Raw genomic sequence first — 19,703 nt, forward strand, 5'->3', positions numbered from 1 at the left:
AGAAATAAATAAGCACAAAGAGCTAGACCGGACTTCAGGGATGTCCATATTCAGAAGGTTGGAAAAAGAGCCCTCACAGAAGACAGACAGAAAAGAGAGACATAGGAAGTCAGGAGTAGTGTAGCATCTTGGAGGCCAAGGGAGTCTACCTGGAGGTTTTGTGCCATCATAGGTGGTCAGAAAAGTTTGGGAGAATGGAAGCAGAAAGGAAGCTAGCTGGTAACATTAGGAGGCATGATGAACTGGAAGCAATTCGGGAAACCTGTCGTGAGAGGAGGATGGAAAATAGAACAGCAGTTACCTTAGCCTTGTGTGTATATTGCTGACTCATTTCACAAAAGAAAGTAATGTTTTGCCAAAAGGGCTGCCATGAAAGGAACCTATATAGAATGTGAAGTACATGTTTCTTTTTCCGTGCTCTTCAAAAGTGAAAAATTAAGCTTTAGTATTTATGCAACATTATTACTTTCAAAAAATTTCTCAGATGGAAGGAAAAATTCAGGAACATAAATGGGGAGAAGGAGGCACACTGTATTTTAGCATTAGACAAAGGAGTAGAGTAAGGCAGTTGTAGCAAGATTCCTTACTAAGTACTTAAAACTTTTCTAGTTGGTAAAATGAGGAAAGTTGAAGAAGTTGATCTTTTAGGTCTACTTTGGGTCTTTTTCATCTGCTCTTACTGTTCCAGGACAACACATTAAAGAAGAAAAACTAAGCAAATTTCTGATAGTCATCGCTTGAATGCTCACTCATCATTTCTCTCTTTCTTCCTATTCTCAGGATTCAGTTAGAATTCACCCATATATTATACACATGGCAGTCGTGTCCACCGGGTCGACTAACAAATGCCCATCACCACCATTGCTATTGGAAATTTCATGCTGCTTAATTAGTAGACGTGGGTTAGTTGTCTTCAGTAGATCAAAAACTAAGTCCTTTCACTACAGACCAAATCTCTCCACCTTCACAAGCCCAGGGCTTGGTGAAATCATGCCAAGCAGTAGGATATGGTGTTCAGATAACTGTGTAATTTAGCCAGCAGGGGTTAGAGAGCATGTGCAGTACAGTGGGGAAAAGGAAGGGCACTGGTCTGGCTGCCTAGGGTTCTATTGAAAGAGCAACCAGTAATCTTTTTTGCCCATTTCAATCTCTTTCACTAATAGCTTTCCCAACACAAATAAAGTCATGTTCAGTTACACAAGCTGGTAGAACTTGAGGATTCGGCTAATCAAAACTATGAATCAAGAACAATTCAGAAGTGCGTAAATATTCTAAAACAGTACATCTAAAGCATTAAAAAACTAAAGAAATTAAAATCATTCCATTTTAGACTCTAGCTGAAGTCCTTCCTTAGTCAAGCTCTAGTGAGATGTCTAGAAGTATGAACACGTGGTTCCCATGAGACCTGACTCCAGAGGAATTATTTTGGTCATTTTTTCCCCTGAGAGCAGCAAAAAGAGCAAGTGCTGGAAGGGAGTCTGTTTCCTCAGGAACTTAAACTGGGAAGACAGGAGCCAGAAAGCAGGAGCTGTGTTAAATGCCATAAGGGGAGGTGGTGATATGCCCCGCCCAAAACATGTACTTCACCCCCTAACCTGTTTCTTTGGAGTAGTACTTACTGTCATTGTAAGTACAGTCTGTGTTTCTGTAATGCAGATTAGCCAATGTGCAGTTAATAAATAGTTGAATGATGTCAATAAGATTGCAAAAGATTTATTTATGCATGTTACAAGTTTAAACCCATCAGAGGCAGGCTTTTTCATAATCAAATGGAAAGACTGAGTCATTTTAGAAAAAAGCTGAAATGCCTTTTGCTAATGTCTAATTTAGTAGCTTCAAGAACTGCTAATACAAATGAAGAATTGTTTTGTTTGATGAAATCTAAAACCTGATTGGGTTTTTAAAAATTATTTGCTTTATTTTATTTTTTTTTTAATTTTATTTATTTATTTATTTATTTATTTATTTATGGCTATGTTGGGTCTTCGTTTCTGTGCGAGGGCTTTCTCTAGTTGCGGCAAGTGGGGGCCACTCTTCATCACGGTGCGCGTGCCTCTCACTATCGCGGCCTCTCTTGTTGCGGAGCACAGGCTCCAGACGTGCAGGCTCAGCAATTGTGGCTCACGGGCCTAGTCGCTTCGCGGCATGTGGGATCCTCCCAGACCAGGGCTCAAACCCATGTCCCCTGCATTGGCAGGCAGATTCTCAAGCACTGCGCCGCCAGGGAAGCCCTGGGTTTTTAATTTTGATAAACTGGTCTCTATTGAAAGGAAATTCTTTCATGGACCTGACTTAACCATAATGCTGGGTACAGATGCCAGCAAAGATTTAATACCACATTAGTACTTTGATTAGGATTGTTAGTTTCTTTCAGCACCCTAGTTACAAGCTCCATAGATTTTAAGTAGTCTGCAACAACTGCATTTTTTTTTTCATAAGCCTCATTCTACAGAATGCAAGGCTTTATAGCAGAAAGGCCTATAAAAAATTATGGAATTTTGTCTCCCCTCGTAAAATGTAAGCACCACTAAAAGAGGGGTTTTCCATGTTCTTGTTCAGCACTACAGTCTGAGAACTGTCCAATGCCTTACACATAATATTACTAGCTATTATATTACTAATATTCATAATGATCCTGAATCTCTAAGAATAAGTTAATTATATCAAACTATTATTTAACTTTGTTGTGAGCATCAGTGATACACATGTATTGAATACCTACTATGTTGCCAGTGTATCTTTATATCTACTTTCTTTTCATCTGTATAATCTTAGACAGGTTTTATTATCCCCATTTTATAAATTACGAAACTGAGGCACTGAAAAGTGAAGAGTCTTCACTAGGGTCACACAGATGGTAAATATAGAGCCAGGAAATTCTTTTCTTTTTAATTAACATGTTACCTAAGAGCCTCTGGAGTCCTTGATATTTGACAAAGACTACATTATCTGCTAATAATGGGATATTTTGATAAGTGTATCGAGACGTTTCTAATCTCTACACATTTTTAGTCATTTAGCTTCAACATATGAGAAGGATGTGTCACTGGTTACAAAAAAAAAGTCCCCTTGCTTGTGGATACGTTCTTTCCTGGAAAACAAAAAACTACTTCTACCTTAGAAACACTGTGTTTTCATTAATTACTCAAGTTTTGTGCTTTACCTACAAATGATTAGTACCTTGGTTTTACTCTGCTTCTAGACCGTTATAGAACAAATCAACTTTCTCTGCTATAAACACAGCTCTTGAGATGCTTGAGAGTGTCTGTTTCATCTTGACATTCTCTTTTTTAGACTAACTCTATCCATTTTCTTCTACTTAATCTATACTGATTATACTGGTCCAGTTTGTTCATATTCTTTGGAAAAGTGACATCCAGAACTAGATTTAATATTCTAATTGTGATATGAAAAATAGTGATATTATTGGTTTCTATAATCTGCATACTGTGTTTGATATTGAATTATGACCTACCATAACTTCTTGATATTTTAAAGATTTACTGTCAAGACCTGTCTTCCCATTCTTTATCTACTTGTGCCTCAGTATCCCCATCTCTAGAATGGAGATAATAATAGTACCCACCTCATTAGTGCTGTTTCCAGTACGGAGTACAGTGTCTAGCACACAGTAATCTCTCAGCTTTCCACTATTACTGTTTAACCCTAGGTGCAGTGGTCCATTTATCCTTGTTGAATTTCATCAGTTTGTTTTTGACTCATTTTTCTTTTGAATGCCGATTTTTTTTCAGCCATGGTCACTCACTCCTGAACTCTGTAACATGAACAAATTTTATAATGCCCCTTATTTATTGCCTTTATTCACAACATGAGGAAAATATTGAACAATGAACAAAATCAAAAAGGCAACAATTTCTTTACATGTGGTCAGTTTAAGTTTCTATTTATCAACAAAATGCCTTATAAATAAAAGTCATTTGGGGGGAGGATGTTAATGTTTAAAAGCAATTTCAATGTTACATTGCATTGTCCTTTAGCAAAGCATTTACTTATCTGTCTTTTAAAATAAGATTTGGTGATTACTTGAAATTTTCCTTTTAATCAATATAAAATTTGATCCCTGTAAGGAAGCATTGAATATAGTACCTAACAGAAACCAAAACTTGAGTTGATCATGCCATAAAATGAAGCAATTATTTAGAAAAACTTTTCAGACTCATCATTTTATGGAATATTATTTTCCATTTTGGGAAAATTTAATCAAAAGTTATCAAACTAGTCCTCTGTTCTTCCTGCCTAGATGGGCATTTACCATCTGCCACTCCAGATGTTCCATAGATTCTTTTCTTACCTTGATAAATATACACGAGTTTACCAGATCTCTTCTTCCTGTGATGCCCTTTATCCTGCCATCTTCTCAGCGTCCCCAGAGATCAGTCTTTGGCAGAGATCGTAGTGCAGCAGCCAGTAATGCAGACACCTCTTGGTATAACCACATTATTGGGTCACAGATTAGTTTAATGCATAAAGAGTAAGTAAGATACATACCTAGAGGGAACTAAACTTCTGTGTTTTTAATTAAACTTCATAAAGTTTTCTTGTCACCGTATCTCTGCCTGGTAATATCTTATGGCAACATGAGCAGACTTTTCTGAGGGCACTTTATGGATTCAAAGCTGTTTTTGCCAAACCTAGAAATAAATTTTCTTTTCAGAATGGAGTTGGAGTTAGTAGATCTATATTTTGTTTGGAAAATATGGTTACGTTTATAGTACTACAGAAATACTTTACTACAGAACGCCATTCCTCTTTGATAAAGAACTTTAGGAGTTGAGTAATAACAATCATACCTCTAACATTTATTGGGCACTCATTATGTACCAGGCACTGTGCAAAGTGTTTTATGTAGGATATCTCATGAATGTCATAATTCTGTATGATAAAAGTATCATCATCATCATCATTCGCCAGTAGGGAAACTGAAACATAAAAGGTCTTTAAGAGTCTTTTAGAAACATTTAAATTGAATGTGTTAATGCATTATGGTAGATGAGCCAAAAATATTAAGAGCAGAATAAGTTTATATGATTAAACCATTAAACTCAAATGTCACTCAGTGGCACAAGGCAGATTCTGTGGAAACTGGGAGCAGTTCAGATAATATTAACAGCAATTAACACTTATAAAAACAATTTTTAGTTTTAAAAACCCTGCTTCATAGTGTGTATTATCTCATCTGATCTTTGTATCATCACTGTATCTTTTAATGGCATTAGGCAGGGGTGGTAATGAGGAGAGTAGACAACTGAGAGATTCTGGTAGGGCTGACCAGAATGACAGCCAAGGCGGGTCATGAAGACCTTGAGGACAGGACAGAGCCAAATACAGATTCCTCCCACTTCACCATCTACCATGGATGTTATCTAAGAAAGCCAATTGCAGAATTTTTTTCTTGGAAAACATCCCATCCACACACCAAGGAGTTTTAATCAGATATGGTTTGGGGTTAGTGGACAGAGTCTTAGATTCCCTCAGAATAGTGGCACTTCAATTCTCAAAGCTGCAGGGTGGGTTAAAGACACATAAGTAACAGAGAGTAATCTGGATGTGAGAAGGGGATCTTGGGGTTTGGTGGGAAGAAAGGGGCCCAGAAGCTGTGGTTTTTCTAGTGCACTGGCAGAGTCACCTGTGACCTTGAGAAAGGAAATTACAAACACCTGTTACACTTCAAACTATGCTACCCACATGCCACAGACAGCTGTTTGAAGAACAGGACTAAAAAGAACAGGAATGAAAAGGTAATTGTCTCACCCAAGAATGAGGTGATTGGGCTTTGTCCCTTCTTCCTTGAGACCTACTTGCAAAACTCATTGTACACACCCAAGTGTCAGCTGGTACCTAAGCATAAATGACTCCTCAGTTGATGTTTCTAATCTTAATTATTCTTTTCTTTCTCCATTCTACTAGAAAAATCTTCATAATAAATACTTAGGCTGTTAACCACTTGGGAACCAAAGAACCTGAAAATGAGTACAGCTCAATAAAATTCCTGTCTTTCCTGGGACTTCTATTGGGCCTTTCCACTTTAATCTTCTGTCACTGGTACTACCAACTGCTTAGTTCTTACTGACAAAACCTTGGTAATATATTAAGCTTATCTTTCTCTCTTATGTACCTCATGTATTGCTTTCCTCTTCTCTTATATTTCCACAGTCTAACCTCTTTTGTCCATTTCCATAGCCAGAATCAAGACTCCCCTCTCTGACATGAATCACTATGGTCTCCATCTCTGTGTTTTTGCTTGTATCTGTTCCTTTATTCTGACTTCACCTTCCATAACCATAATTTCTATGATGTTCTTTTTTTATAACAGCTTTATTTGGATATAATTCACATAGCAAAATGTTTGCTCTTTTAAAGTCTACAATTCATTGGGTTTTAGTATATTCATAGTTTGGTACCCGTCATCAGTGTCTAATTTTAAAACAAACTCCTCACCCCAAAAAGAAATCCCATACTCAGTAGTAGCCACCCACCCCGCTCCATTGCCTTCTCTCCCTAGCCCCTGGCAAATACTAATCTACTTCCTATCTCTGTGGATTTGCCTATTCTGGACATTTTATATAAATGCAGTCATATCATACATGACCTTTTGTATCTGGCTTCTTTCACTTAGCATGCTTTCAAAGATCATCCATGTCATAACATGCATCAGAATTTCATTCCTTTTTATGGCTGAATAATAGTCTATTATATGGATACGCCACATTTTATTTATCCTTTAATTCATTGATGAGCATTTGGGTTGCTTCCATTTTTAGCTATTATGAATAATGCTGTGTGAACATTTACATACAGGTTTTTGTGTAGACCTAGGTTTTCAATTCTCTTGGGTGTATATTTAGTAGTGAAATTGCTGTGTCATATGGTAACTCTGTATTTAACATCTTGAGGAACTGCCAAAATGTTCTCTAAAGTGCCTGAACCATTTTACAATCCCACCAGCCAAGTATGAGAGTTTCAATTTCTCCACATCCTCACCAACACTTGTTACTGTCTTTTTTATTATAGCCAATTTATTGAGTGAAAAGTTATATCTCCTGATTTTGATTTACATTTCCTTAATGATTAATGATGTGAACATCTTTTGCAGTGCTATTTGTATATCTTCTTTGGATAATTTATTCAAATCCTTTGCCCATTTTCTAGTTGGGCAAATTATGTTTTACTATATAATTGTATAAATAGGATATATTTTAATGACTGTGTTACGTATTTATGTATGTATGTATATATGAGAATCAGATCTTATTATACCAAGGGTAGCAATACAGTTTTGTTTTTAGAAATGGAGTTGAAGTTAGCACATCTACATTTAATTTGGAAAACAGGATCACATTTATAGTTGTGGGTATCCTATAGAAATATTTTTATTTTAAAACACCATTCCTCTGTGATAACTCAAAGAACTATAGGAGTTGAATAATAATAATTATACCTGACACATATTGTATACCTACCATGTGCCAGGAATATAGCATATAAATATATATTATATAAAATCAACTGTATAAATTATGTAACTCATACATAAATATAGATATAATATAGATATATTCATATTATTTATATCTAATTGGGTTTGTCTTAGTATTGACTTGTAAGAGTTCTTTATATACTCTGGATACAAGTCTCTTATCAGATATGTGATTTGCAGATATTTTCTCCTGTTCTGTAGGTTGTCTTTTTCTCTTTCTTGATCATGTCCTTTGAAGCACAAAATTTTAAAAAAATTTTTATGAAGTTCAATTTCTCTACTCTTTTGTTTTGTTACTTGTGCTTTTGTTACCATATCTAAGAAACCATTGTCTGATCTAAGGTCACAAAGATTTACTTCTGTGTGTTCTCAGAGAGTTTTATACATTTAGCTCTTACCTCTAGGTCTATAATCCATTTAGATTTAATTTTTATATATGGTGTGAGTTACGAATGTAACTTTATTTTTTTGCATGTGTCTATCCAGTTTTCCCAGCACCGTTTATTGAAAAGACTGTTATTTCCTCATTTAATGGTCTCGGCACCCTTTTCAAAAATCAGTTGACCATGAATGTAAGGGCTTATATCTGGACTCTCAATTCTATTGTGTTGATTCATTTGCCTATCTTTATGTCAGTAATCCACTGTTTTAATTGTTGTAGCTTTGTAGTAAGTTTTAAAAGCAGAGCTTGTCCTCCAGCTTTGTTCTCTTTCCAGATTATTTTTCTATTCTAGGTCCCTTGCATTTCCATATGAATCTTAAAATCACCTTCTCAGTTTCTGCAAAATTTTTAATAGGGATTGTGTTGAATCTCTAGATCAAAATGGAGGCTTTTCATCTTAACAGTATATTAAGTCTTCCAATCTAGTAACATGGGTCTTTCAATTTATATAGGTCTACTTTAATTTCTTTCAATGACATTTTGTTTTTAGTATGTAAGTCTTAGACTTTTATTTCAAGTATTTTATTCTTTTTGATGTTGTAAATGGAATTGGTTTTATATTCAGATTGTTCATTCCTCAGGTATAAAAATATAATTGATTTTTTATATTCACCTGTATTCTGCAACCTTACTGAATTTGTTTACTACTTCTATAAGATGTTTTGGAGGATTTTTTGTAGATTCCTTGAGATTGTCTATACACAAGGTCATTTCATCTGTTAATATAGTTCTACTTCTTTCTTCCCATCTTGATGCCTTTCTTTTTCTTGCCTAATTTACTGGCTGGAATCTCCAGTACAGTGTTGAAATAGCAAGGGTGAGTGTCTGTGTCTTCTCTTGCTCCTAATCTTAGGGGAAAAGCTATCAGTCTTTGACCATTAAGTATGTTGTTAGCTGTGCGCTTTTGTGAATAACCTTTATCAGGTTGAAGCAGTTCCCTTATATTCTTACTTTGTTGAGTGTTTTTATCAGGGAAGGATGTTGGATTTTGTTAAATGCTTTTTCTGTATTTATTGAGATGATTATGTGGGGTTTGTCCTTAATGCTATTAATATGGTCTATTACATAGACTGATTGTCATATGTTAAACCAAACTATCATTTCTGGGATAAATCCCACTTGTCATGGTGTATAATCCTTTTTATATGTTGTAGATTCTGTTTACTAGTATTTTGTTGATATTTTTACATCAGTATTCATAAGCAGTGTGTAGTTTTCTTGTCCAGCTTTGGGATCATGATAACACTGACTTCATAGAATGAGTTGGAAAGTGTTCTTTTCTCTTTTATTTTTTGGAAGAGTTTTGTAAAAGATCGACATTATTTCTTCTTTAAACATTTGGTACAGTTTGCCAATGCTGCATTCTGTACCTGGGCTTTTCTTTGTGGAAATTTTTTTAACTGTTAATTCAGTCTCCTTACTCTTAAGGTCTATTCAGATGTTCATCTTCTTCTTCAGTCACATTTAAGTTGTCTCTTTCTAGGAATTTGTCCCTTTCATCTGGGCTATTTAATTTGTTAACATACAGTTGATAATAGCACTCCATTATAATCCTTTATATTTCTCTAAGGCCAATAGTGATATCTTCTGTCTCATTCCTGATTTTATTAATTTGGGTGTTACCTTCCACTCCACCACCCTTGGTCAGTCTAGCTAAAGTTTTGTTAATTTTCTTGATCTTTCAAAGAACCAATTATTGGTTTTGTTAATTTTCTCTATTCTTTTTCTATTTGTTATCTTTTATTTCCATCCTAATATTTATCATTTCCTTCCTTCTACTTGCTTTGGGTTTAGTTTTATTTTTCTAGTTTTAAAGTATAAGGTTAGCTTATTGATTTGACTTTTTTTTCTCAATTAAAGCATTTACAGCTATAAAATTTCCTCAGATCATTGCTTTTGCTGCTTCCCATACATTTTGGTATGTTGTGTTTATCTTTTCATTTATATTTTTAAAATTTCCCTGGTGTTCTCTTCTTTGACCCATTGGTATTTAGGAGTGTGTTGTTTAATTCTGACACAATTTCCCAATTGTCTTTCTGTTACTGATTTCTATTTTCATTTCATTGTGGTTGGAGAACATACTTTCTGTCATTCAGGGTTATTTTTTTTTTAAAGGCTTATTTTATAGCCTAGCATATTGTCTATACTAGAGAATGTTCTACATGCACTTAAGAAGAATATGTATTCTGCTTTTATTAGGTGGAGTGTTCGATAGATGTCTGTTAGATCTAGTTGGTTTTTAGTGTTGATCAAGTCTTCTGTTTCCATGTTGATCTGCCTAGTTCAAGTCATTATAGAAAGTGGAGTATTGAAGTCTCAACAACTATTGTTGTTGAATCATCTATTTCATCTTTCAATTCTGTCCATTTTGCCTTATGTATCTTGAGGCTTTTTAGGTGCATATATATTCATACTTATTTATGGCTTCCTGATTGATTGACCCTTTCATCATTTAAAATTTCCTTCTTTATCTTTACTGACAGTTTTTGTCTTTAATTATATTTTACCTGGTATCAGAATAGCCTCTCCAGCTCTCTTTTGGTTTCTGTTTGTATGGCATATCTTTTTCATCCCTTTCAACTTTATTGTGTCTTTAATCTAAAATGTTCCTCTTGTAGACAGCAGATGGTTTGATCATGTCTTTTTTTCCATTCTGATAATCTCTGCTTTCCATTTGGAGTGCTTAATCCATTTACATTTAATTTAATTACTGATAAGATAGAATTAAGTCTACAATTTGGTTTTGTTTTCTTTATGTCTGATGTATTTTTTTGCTGCTTTCCTCTTTCATTACTCACTTTTTTTGATTAAAGTAATATTTTTAATATACCAATTTAAATCCCTTTTTCTTTTTGTGTATTTACTTGAGTTGTTTTCTTAGTAGTTACCCTGAGAATTACAATTAACATCTTAACTTAAAACAATATAGTTTGGATTAATACCAACTTAATTTTAATAGTATATAAAAACTTTAATACAGTTATTTTCCCTTCTGTCTCCTTTGTGCTATTTTGGTTGTACAAATTACATTTTTTTTTTTTTTTTTTTACTATCTTTATTGGAGTACAATTGCTTTACAATGGTGTGTTAGTTTCTGCTTTATAACAAAGTGAATCAGCTATACATATACATATACATATATCCCCATATCTCCTCCCTCTTGCGTCTCCCTCCCACCCTCCCTATCCCACCCCTCTAGGTGGTCACAAAGCACGAAGCTGATCTCCCTGTGCTATGCGGCTGCTTCCCACTAGCTATCTATTTTACATTTGGTAGTATATGTAAGTCCATGACACTCTCTTATTTATACATTGTAAGCCCATCAACACATTTTTATAATTCTTTACAAAGTTGTCTTTTAATTTACATGAGGAGTTTCCCAAAAAGTACATTTATACTGTCCTTTGTATTTACTTATGTAATTACCTTTATCAGTGCTCTTTATTTCTTTATGTGGATTTGAGTTACTGTTAAGTGCCCTTTTGTTGCAGCCTGAAGGACTCCCATTAGTTTTTCTTGAAGGGCAGGTCTACTAGCAACAAACTCTCTGTTATCATTTATCTGGGAATGTATTAATTTCTTCTTTTTTACATGGTAGTTTTGCTGGATGTTGAATAGTAGGTTGAGTCTTCTTTCCACACTTATTGTTGAAAGCATCATCTTACTAACTTCTGAACTCCAAGGTTTCTGATGAGAAATCTATTGTTAATCTTATTGAGAATCCTTCTATGTGATGAGTTGTTTTTCTCTTGCTGCTTTCAAGATTCTAGGGCTTCAGTAGTTTGGCTATGATATGTCTAGGTGTGGTTCTTTCTGAGTTTATTCTACTTGGTGTTTGTTTAGGCTCTTGGATGTGCAGATTAATATTTTTGATCAAATTTGGGAAGTTTGGGCCATTATTTCTTCAACTATTCTTTCTTCCCTTCTGTTTTTTCTCTTTTTGGGTCTCCCATTATTCATATTTTGGTACACTTGATGGCAGCCCATAGGTGTCTGAGGCTCTGTCATTTTTCTTCATTCTTGTTTCTTTCTGTTCCTCAGACTAATCAGTGAAAAAGTTCACCGATTCTTTCCTCTGCCAATTCAAATCTACTGTTGAGCCCCTCTAGTGAATATTGTACTTTTCAACTCTAGAATTTCTATTTGTTTTTTAATTCTTTGTTTTTATTGATGTTTTCAATTTGCTGAGATAGCATTCTCATTTTCTGTTAATTTTTTTTAAAATTTTTGTTGGACTATAGTTGATAAACAATGTTGTGTTAGTTTCTGCTGTACAGCAAAGTGAATCAGTTATACATATACATATATCCAGTCTTTAGACATGGTTTCCCTTAGGTCTTTGAACATATATATACCAATTTAAAGTTTTTGTCTAGTAATTCCAGCATCTGGACTTTCTCAGGGACAATTTCTATTGACTTCTTTGACTCCTATTAGGGTTATACTTTACTCTTTCTTGACATGTCTTGTAACTGGACATTCGAGATAATATAATGTGGCAAACTTAAAAATCAGATTTTCTACCCCCACTTCCCTATGATTTGTCATTTTTGTTATTATTACTGTTACTGTTTGTTTAATTAGGGACTTTTCTGGAGTAATTCTTTAAAGACTGTACTTTCTGTGTTGTGCAACCACTAAAGTGTCTGCTTGGTTAGCTTAGTGGTCAGCTAATGATTGTATTAAGATTTCCTTAAATGCCTAGGACCTTTTCCATAGGGCTGTATGTGTGTGTTAGGACATGTTTTTAGTGCTTCAACATGCAGTTCATAACTCTACCATACTTAGACTTCACTTTCTGCTTGCATCGACTGTCAAGGTCGGCACAGATGAAAGATTTGAGCCTTCTCTGGTCTTTCCTGGGCATACACAGAGTTTTGCACATGCCCATGGCCTTCTAGATTTCCAGGAATCTGTTGATGCTTTTCAGCAAACTCTATAGACAGACATGTTATTTCCCAGTTTTTCCTTTTAATTTTTTGGTCAGTTCCTTACTTGTCATAACATGTATCACCACCTAAGTTGCCACTGATTTTTTTTGACAAATGCTCGAGGAATATGGCTGTTCAAACAGCTGACTCTGAGTCACATCAAATAAAGACAAGCCCTGAGAATGGAGCTTTTCAGGGGCTGCCACCTAGGTCATATAGTGGCACTTCTCTGGAGATGGGGATTTATAGGCACTCTGAACCTGTTCTGCCCTCTCCAGTGACTGCTGACCTGATAGTTTTCACAGTTAACCGTGGTTGTCAGTCTGTTTTTAAAGCTACCATGGGGCTGGCAAGAGAGTAATGGGAATAGGGCAGGTTAAAATTCCACAAAACTTGATGTTTTTACCAAGATCCAACTGTTTTTCTTGAATACATGCTCTTTGGATTATTGCAGTCCTTTGGCTAATTTTTCAAGTTCTTATAAGTTGATTTTGACAGTTTTGCCAGTTTCCTTGATTTTATGGAAGAACCAATTTTCATTAATCTCCCATTCCAGAAGTGCTTCCCCTCTACTCATTTGTTCTTAAGCTCAGTGTTTTCTAGTTGCTTCTTTAAAATTCTATTTGCTGATTTCTATTTTGCCGTTTGAAATACTGTTTGGTAGGTTTTAGAGCCCCTTACTTGACCATCTACATCTCTGTATGTATCATAATTATATTTATATGCTAAAATAGAGACGTTTTCCATCAAGCTTCTTCATTATCCTTCTATTATATTCTTGTCTTCTTCCTCACTAAACCAAATACTCACATGTGTGTACATGAGCTTTTCCCAGAATATTTGGATTGACATTAGAATTAGAAATAGACAAGCCTCAGTGTTTAAATAAGATGCGCAGTTAATTATTGATGTCTTACTATCAGCAGCCTAAAAAGCTTTTCTCTTTCCATTTAAATTTATTACTCAAGATTCCTTCACAAAGCCTTTCCAAATTAACAATGCCTAGTCATTTCAGTGTAAGTGTAAATATAAACTATAGTGATCAGATGGACACACCTGTTAGTATACGTATGTCTGCCATCACTTTGGCCTTATTTCAGTTTACCACATCACTTCCCAGTTTGATGGCCTCAACAAATTGTGGCTGAGAAGATAACATGAAGAAAATATTCTTCAGGTGCCTTCTGTAATAGAAATACCAAGTCTTAAAGATCCTTCTTTTGGCATAAATCTTAGCAAAAGTCATAAGCAGTGAACCAAGCAGATTTATGTTTACTTGGTTCCACGAAGACCTCTAACTTCAAACTTAAATATATAGGTTTAGTGATTAAGAGCATAGATTTAGGAGAAAAACAAACCTTCTAACATCTAGAATTTGCCAAACTGTGTGATTTAGACAAGTAATAATTCTTTTAGTTTATAATTAAGGAAACAAAGGCATGATAAATACTAAATAGGGTGTTTATGAACTTATGTGTGAACATGTGTATGTACACAAATATATATATATATGTGTGCTATATATGTGTGTGTATATTTGTGTGTATGTACACATACACACATGCATACGTATATAGTGTAAAATGCTTTGCTCATGCCTGACACATAACAAGCATTAAATAACTGGTAGATACATACATTTCTAGATAACATCTAGAGAGATAAACAGACATATCTATAGCATAGCAGATTATTAAATAATAACAGTAGATATACGTTGCTGAGAAAAAAATAAACTGAGATTTATATACTTGTTTTAGAATGAGTGAATTAAACTTTAAGGATAAGAATTTTTAAGTATATAATATTTGAAATAGTATGTTTTTCTTAACTATGTCTTAAGTAGCTTCAAGTCAAGAACTTTATGCTGCATTTCTTTATATTTCCCATACTATGTACAGTGCTATATATATAGCACACACCAAACATATTTATTATATAAATGAGTTACTAGTTAATTCATCTTTTTAGAAATTGTTAATAAATTATGGGAATTCCCTGGCGGTCCAGTGGTTAGGACTCTACGCTTGCACTGCCGAGGGCGCGTGTTCAATCCCTGTTCAGGGAACTAAGATCCCACAAGCTACATGGTGCATCGAGCTAAAAAAAAAAAGAAAGAAAAGAAATTATTTATAAATTTAATGAATTCTGTTAATAAATGCCCTTAGGGGTGCTCTTAAGTAGTTCTCAAAAATATCAAGTACTGTAACTCTTTGCACTTATAGTTGGTGCCCAGGAAATCCTGAAGATGCCATTAAGCATTAAAAAGATTTAATTTCATTCTCAAAAGATTTGTCTCCAGACCTTATGTTATTTTTAAGTGATAAGTCTGTTATCTCTATTATGTGTATTTAAGCACAGAGAAATGCACCCATACCTCACTCTCAAAGAAAAATGGAAATGTAGCTCATACAAACAATTTTTAGTTCCTGTAGGTGCATATTCAGTTTTAGAGTAGGCTTTTCCAAACTAGTTTTGTAACAATACAAGTCTATTTGAAGACCCTTGTGTAACTTACTTATCTATCTATATGTTTATTTTTTTAAAATATATTTATTTATTTATTTTTGGCTGCGTTGGGTCTTTGTTGCTGCGCACGGGCTTTCTCTAGTTGCAGCGAGCGGGGGCTACTCTTCATTGCAGTGCGCGGGCTTCTCATTGCAGTGGCTTCTTTTGTTGCGGAGTATGGGCTCTAGGCACGCGGGCTCAGTAGTTGTGGCTCACGGGCTTAGTTGCTCCACGGCCTGTGGGATCTTCCCGGACCAGGGATCAAACCCGTGTCCCCTGCACTGGCAGGCGGATTCTTAACCACTGCACCACCAGGGAAGTCCCTATATGTTTATTTTTAAGTTTTTTATCATTTATATATTCATGTGTTTATATCGTTAACAAACTTGAATCAATAATTTTTATTTTAGTATTTATAAATTTGTATGTTTATTTATTTTTTAAAAAATTTGTACTACCTCTCATAACAATATGGCAACAGAAAGGACCTGGCCAGGAAAGTAGCATCTAAGGAAAATAGAAACAAGTTATAAATGCAACAGGGTAAAAAAGAGAATATTCCATTTATCATAAGGGATATATTTCTGTATATAATCTCTATAAACCACTGCTTTGAACTGTGAAGTATAAAATTTATAATGACTAAAACTGTGTATAAAGTGAATAATATGTTGTTTGCAGATACTTGAATTTATTTTTGTTTAAAAATATAATCTTCAGCTGATTCTTTTTCTACTGATTTTACATTTACTCATAGCTCATGGTTTGTTAAGAGAATTTAAAGAAATTTATTATACTTTTCTGAAGTAATTCATAAATTATTATTTTAATATTCAATATCAGCATGCACCCTAGTACTCTTTATTGGCAACTTAAAAGTAGAGAAACAGCAGAGTAACTTGTACAGATACTAAAGGTGTCCCGTTTTTAAAAAGGGCCACCAGACCAAAAACAATGAAACATAAAATGGAATATCCCAAGGACAGGAACTGTTCACTTCTGCCTCCTCAGCCTATAATAGTACCTCAGACACGATATCGATCTAATAATTATTGCTAGATAAACAGATCTAATCTTTCAATTTTTGCTTGTTTTTCTATTTTAAAAAGTTTGCTAATCCTTAAGAGATGGTAGGGGAACCGAAGAAATGTTTACTATGACTCCTAGTTGCAGTTTGAGCATGAGCTTGTTGAAAAAAATGACGAAGTAGATGTTAAATTACTCAAATCTGGACCTAGTCAGCATTTCAGTGCTACGAGGGAAACTAAGAAACATAAGTAAAATAGGAAAGGAGGAACAGGTTTACTTTTTTAAGTTTTACCCGTGACAATTTGTTATAAGATTTGGTTTTATATTTTAAATTATGTTTCTTAACCATTCAGTCACATACTTGATACGTGCAGAAAATAAATGTACATGTTTTATAAAGTAGGTCATCGAAATAAAGTTAATTAAACCTTAAGGTACATCAGAATCACCTGGCAGCTTTGTTAAAACAGATTACTGGGTCCATCCCCAGAATATATGGTTTCAGTTGGTCTGGAATGGGGCCCAAGAATTTGCATTTCTAACCAGTTTCCAGGTAGTGTTGCCACTGCTAATCTGGAGACCACACTTTGAGCACCCACGTCTAAACCAATGATTCATAATTCTCCTTTTGCTATCCCTCCCAAGAAAAATAATTAAAGTACACTGTCATCTTTCTTCACTAACAAAAAACAAAACAAAACAAAAATCTGTAGTCCAGTCTATAAAGGTCTGCATCATTCTCTTGATTTTTTTTTAGGAAATAACCAATACAAAGATACATTTTAGAGCCTTTTTCAATGAAGCACTAATGATTCACTGTAACAAAGTATGTGAATTGTGATTTCCAGTAAGAAGAGGTTTAATTAATACCAATCATCATATAAAATGAGTAGCTTTATTTGTGAAGTCCAAAAGTTCAATCATTCCTATTCGTCAAAGAAGAAAGAAGTATTTCCAACCAGTAAATTCCAAAGAAATGCTTTATCACTATTCTTCTTTAATTATGACTAAGAGGCTTTTCCTGTGTAGTACTGCAGCAAGCAAACAAGCTTTTCTAATTCATGTATGATCACAAATAATCAGGCACACTGTTATCCAACAAATTAATATTTTGAATTTCCGTTAAAATTTGTGAATGCCATTCTTTTGGAATAGTTATTTGAATACCTGATATGATAGAATTTTTAAGCTGGAAGGGATACCACCTAGCATCTGGTCCAAACCCCTTAGTTTACAGACATCCAGCTTGAGTGTTTTATGATATATTTTAGCCTTGGAGGCCCAGGCAGGACTGGAAACTCACTGTCTTGATTCCTAGTTTCGTATTTTTTTCCATTACCCTTAGTAGTTACTTTACCAGAAGGTATTTGGAATTAAATATTTTCAAATATTTGTTTGATGAAGTGTTTAAGGTTCATATATGCTAGCATTATGTAGCAGGATAGAACAGATAGTTTGTCTGGTACAGAGACAATAAACTTTGTGCAATTATTTACTTTCTTTATCTCTGTTTTCTTAATCTATTATTATCCAGATAAGATCAGTCAAAAATAACAAGACCTTAGTTTCTTTTTTATGAATATCTTTAGAGTTGTCTTTCTTAGTGTTCATGGAAATAATCATAAGAGACTGTATATATTTCTACCACATGGTGCTAGAAGTAGGGTTATATGTTTTTCCATTCTTCTTATGAAATAAAATATAGTCCCAGTGTCACTATTAGTAAAGGAGTCATTTGAATGTTTAGTAATGTACTTCTGTACAATTCAGGATTTGTTGTTAAATTTGATTTTCTACTAACTTTTTTTATCTGCTCTTTTTTTCTATTTTAATAATAAAGACCCAACATTGCTCGACATAATTGAGAAATGAGACTTTCCTAAAGCTTATTTTTTTTCCACTTGTTAAATATTACTGGGGGGCAGCAGGTAGGCACAGCCGGGGAAGGGACCGGTGGAGGTGGGGGGATCATGCCCAGCATAGCTCGTGGGCCAGTGCAGTGATGCTCAGGTACATGGTGGTTGGCGACTGCACGGCGGGCAAGATGTGCCTACCCATGAATTATGCCAACGACGCCTTCCTGGAGGACTACATGCCTGCCATCTTCAACTGCTACGCAGTCAGTGTCACCTTAGGGGACAACTAGTACCTCCTGGTTCTCTATGACACAGCCAAACAGAAAGACTAAGAGCAGACAAGAAGACTGTGATCATCTGAGGCTTTTATCTTATCCGATGACTGATATCCTCCCTGTATGCTTCTCTGTGGTAAATGTAGCCTCATTTCAAAATGTGAAAGAGGAGTGGGCAACAGAACTTAAGGAATACACACTAAATATACCTGTTGTATTAATAGGAACTCATATCTCCGAGGTGACCCCAAAACTATAGCAAGACTGAAAGATATGAAAGAAGAACCTATGTCTGGAACAAAGGTGGAAACTAGCAAAAGAAATGAGAGCAAGGACTTCCCTGGTGGCGCAGTGGTTAAGAATCCGCCTGCCAATGCAGGAGACACGGGTTCAAGCCCTGGTCCGGGAAGATCCCACATGCCACGGAGCAACTAAGCCCAATCACCACAACTACTGGGCCTGCGCTCTACAGCCCGTGCACCACAACTACTGAGGCCACATGCCACAACTACTGAAATCCACACGCCTAGAGCCCATGCTCCACAGCAAGAGAAGCCACCACAATGAGAAGCCCGCACACCGCAACGAAGAGTAGCCCCCGCTCACCGCAACTAGAGAAAACGTGCACGCAGCAACGAAGACCCAATGCAGCCAAAAATAAATAAATAATTTTTTTAAAAAAAATTTAAAAAAAGAAATGGGAGCATGCTGCTATGTGGAATGTTCACCTTTAATCCATCAGGGATTGACGTGTTTGGTGAGGCTATCACAGCCATTTTAACTCCAAAGAAACACACAGTTAAAAAAAAAAAATAGGATCAAGATGTATAAACTGTTGTTTAATTACATGAGAAACATCTCCAGTGGCCAAGAAAACGGTCCATTTCTCTCAGAAAGCATATGAAATGCTACAGCTATACCCAGACCTCTTATAAATAATGAAGCAGTTTAAAACTTGAAAGAGATTTTTTTAAAACCCTGTCATCAGGATTCTATAAAATTCATTAAGGATGTTTCCCTAAGGTCGAAAAAGCAGCAAATGCGTCTGAAGCCACAATCTATTCTAAATAACTTTATTTCAACTAGAAAGTACAATCTCTCTGGGGTTTCATAGTTTAAAAAGCTACAGTCACACCATGTTGTTCACTATGTGAAAAACAGTGC

At 35.0% G+C, this 19,703-nt stretch overlaps 1 protein-coding gene and 1 pseudogene across 6 annotated transcripts in view; both read left to right on the top strand.

Moving 5' to 3' along the window:
• Positions 1–19,703, top strand: part of AHI1 (Abelson helper integration site 1) — a 205,840-nt gene that overhangs the window by 126,473 nt on the left and 59,664 nt on the right. The window lies entirely within an intron of this gene.
• On the top strand, positions 195–19,390 carry LOC137769692 (rho-related GTP-binding protein RhoQ pseudogene; annotated as a pseudogene).

Source organism: Eschrichtius robustus, chromosome 9, assembly GCF_028021215.1.
Source record: "Eschrichtius robustus isolate mEscRob2 chromosome 9, mEscRob2.pri, whole genome shotgun sequence".
NCBI lineage: Eukaryota > Metazoa > Chordata > Mammalia > Artiodactyla > Eschrichtiidae > Eschrichtius > Eschrichtius robustus.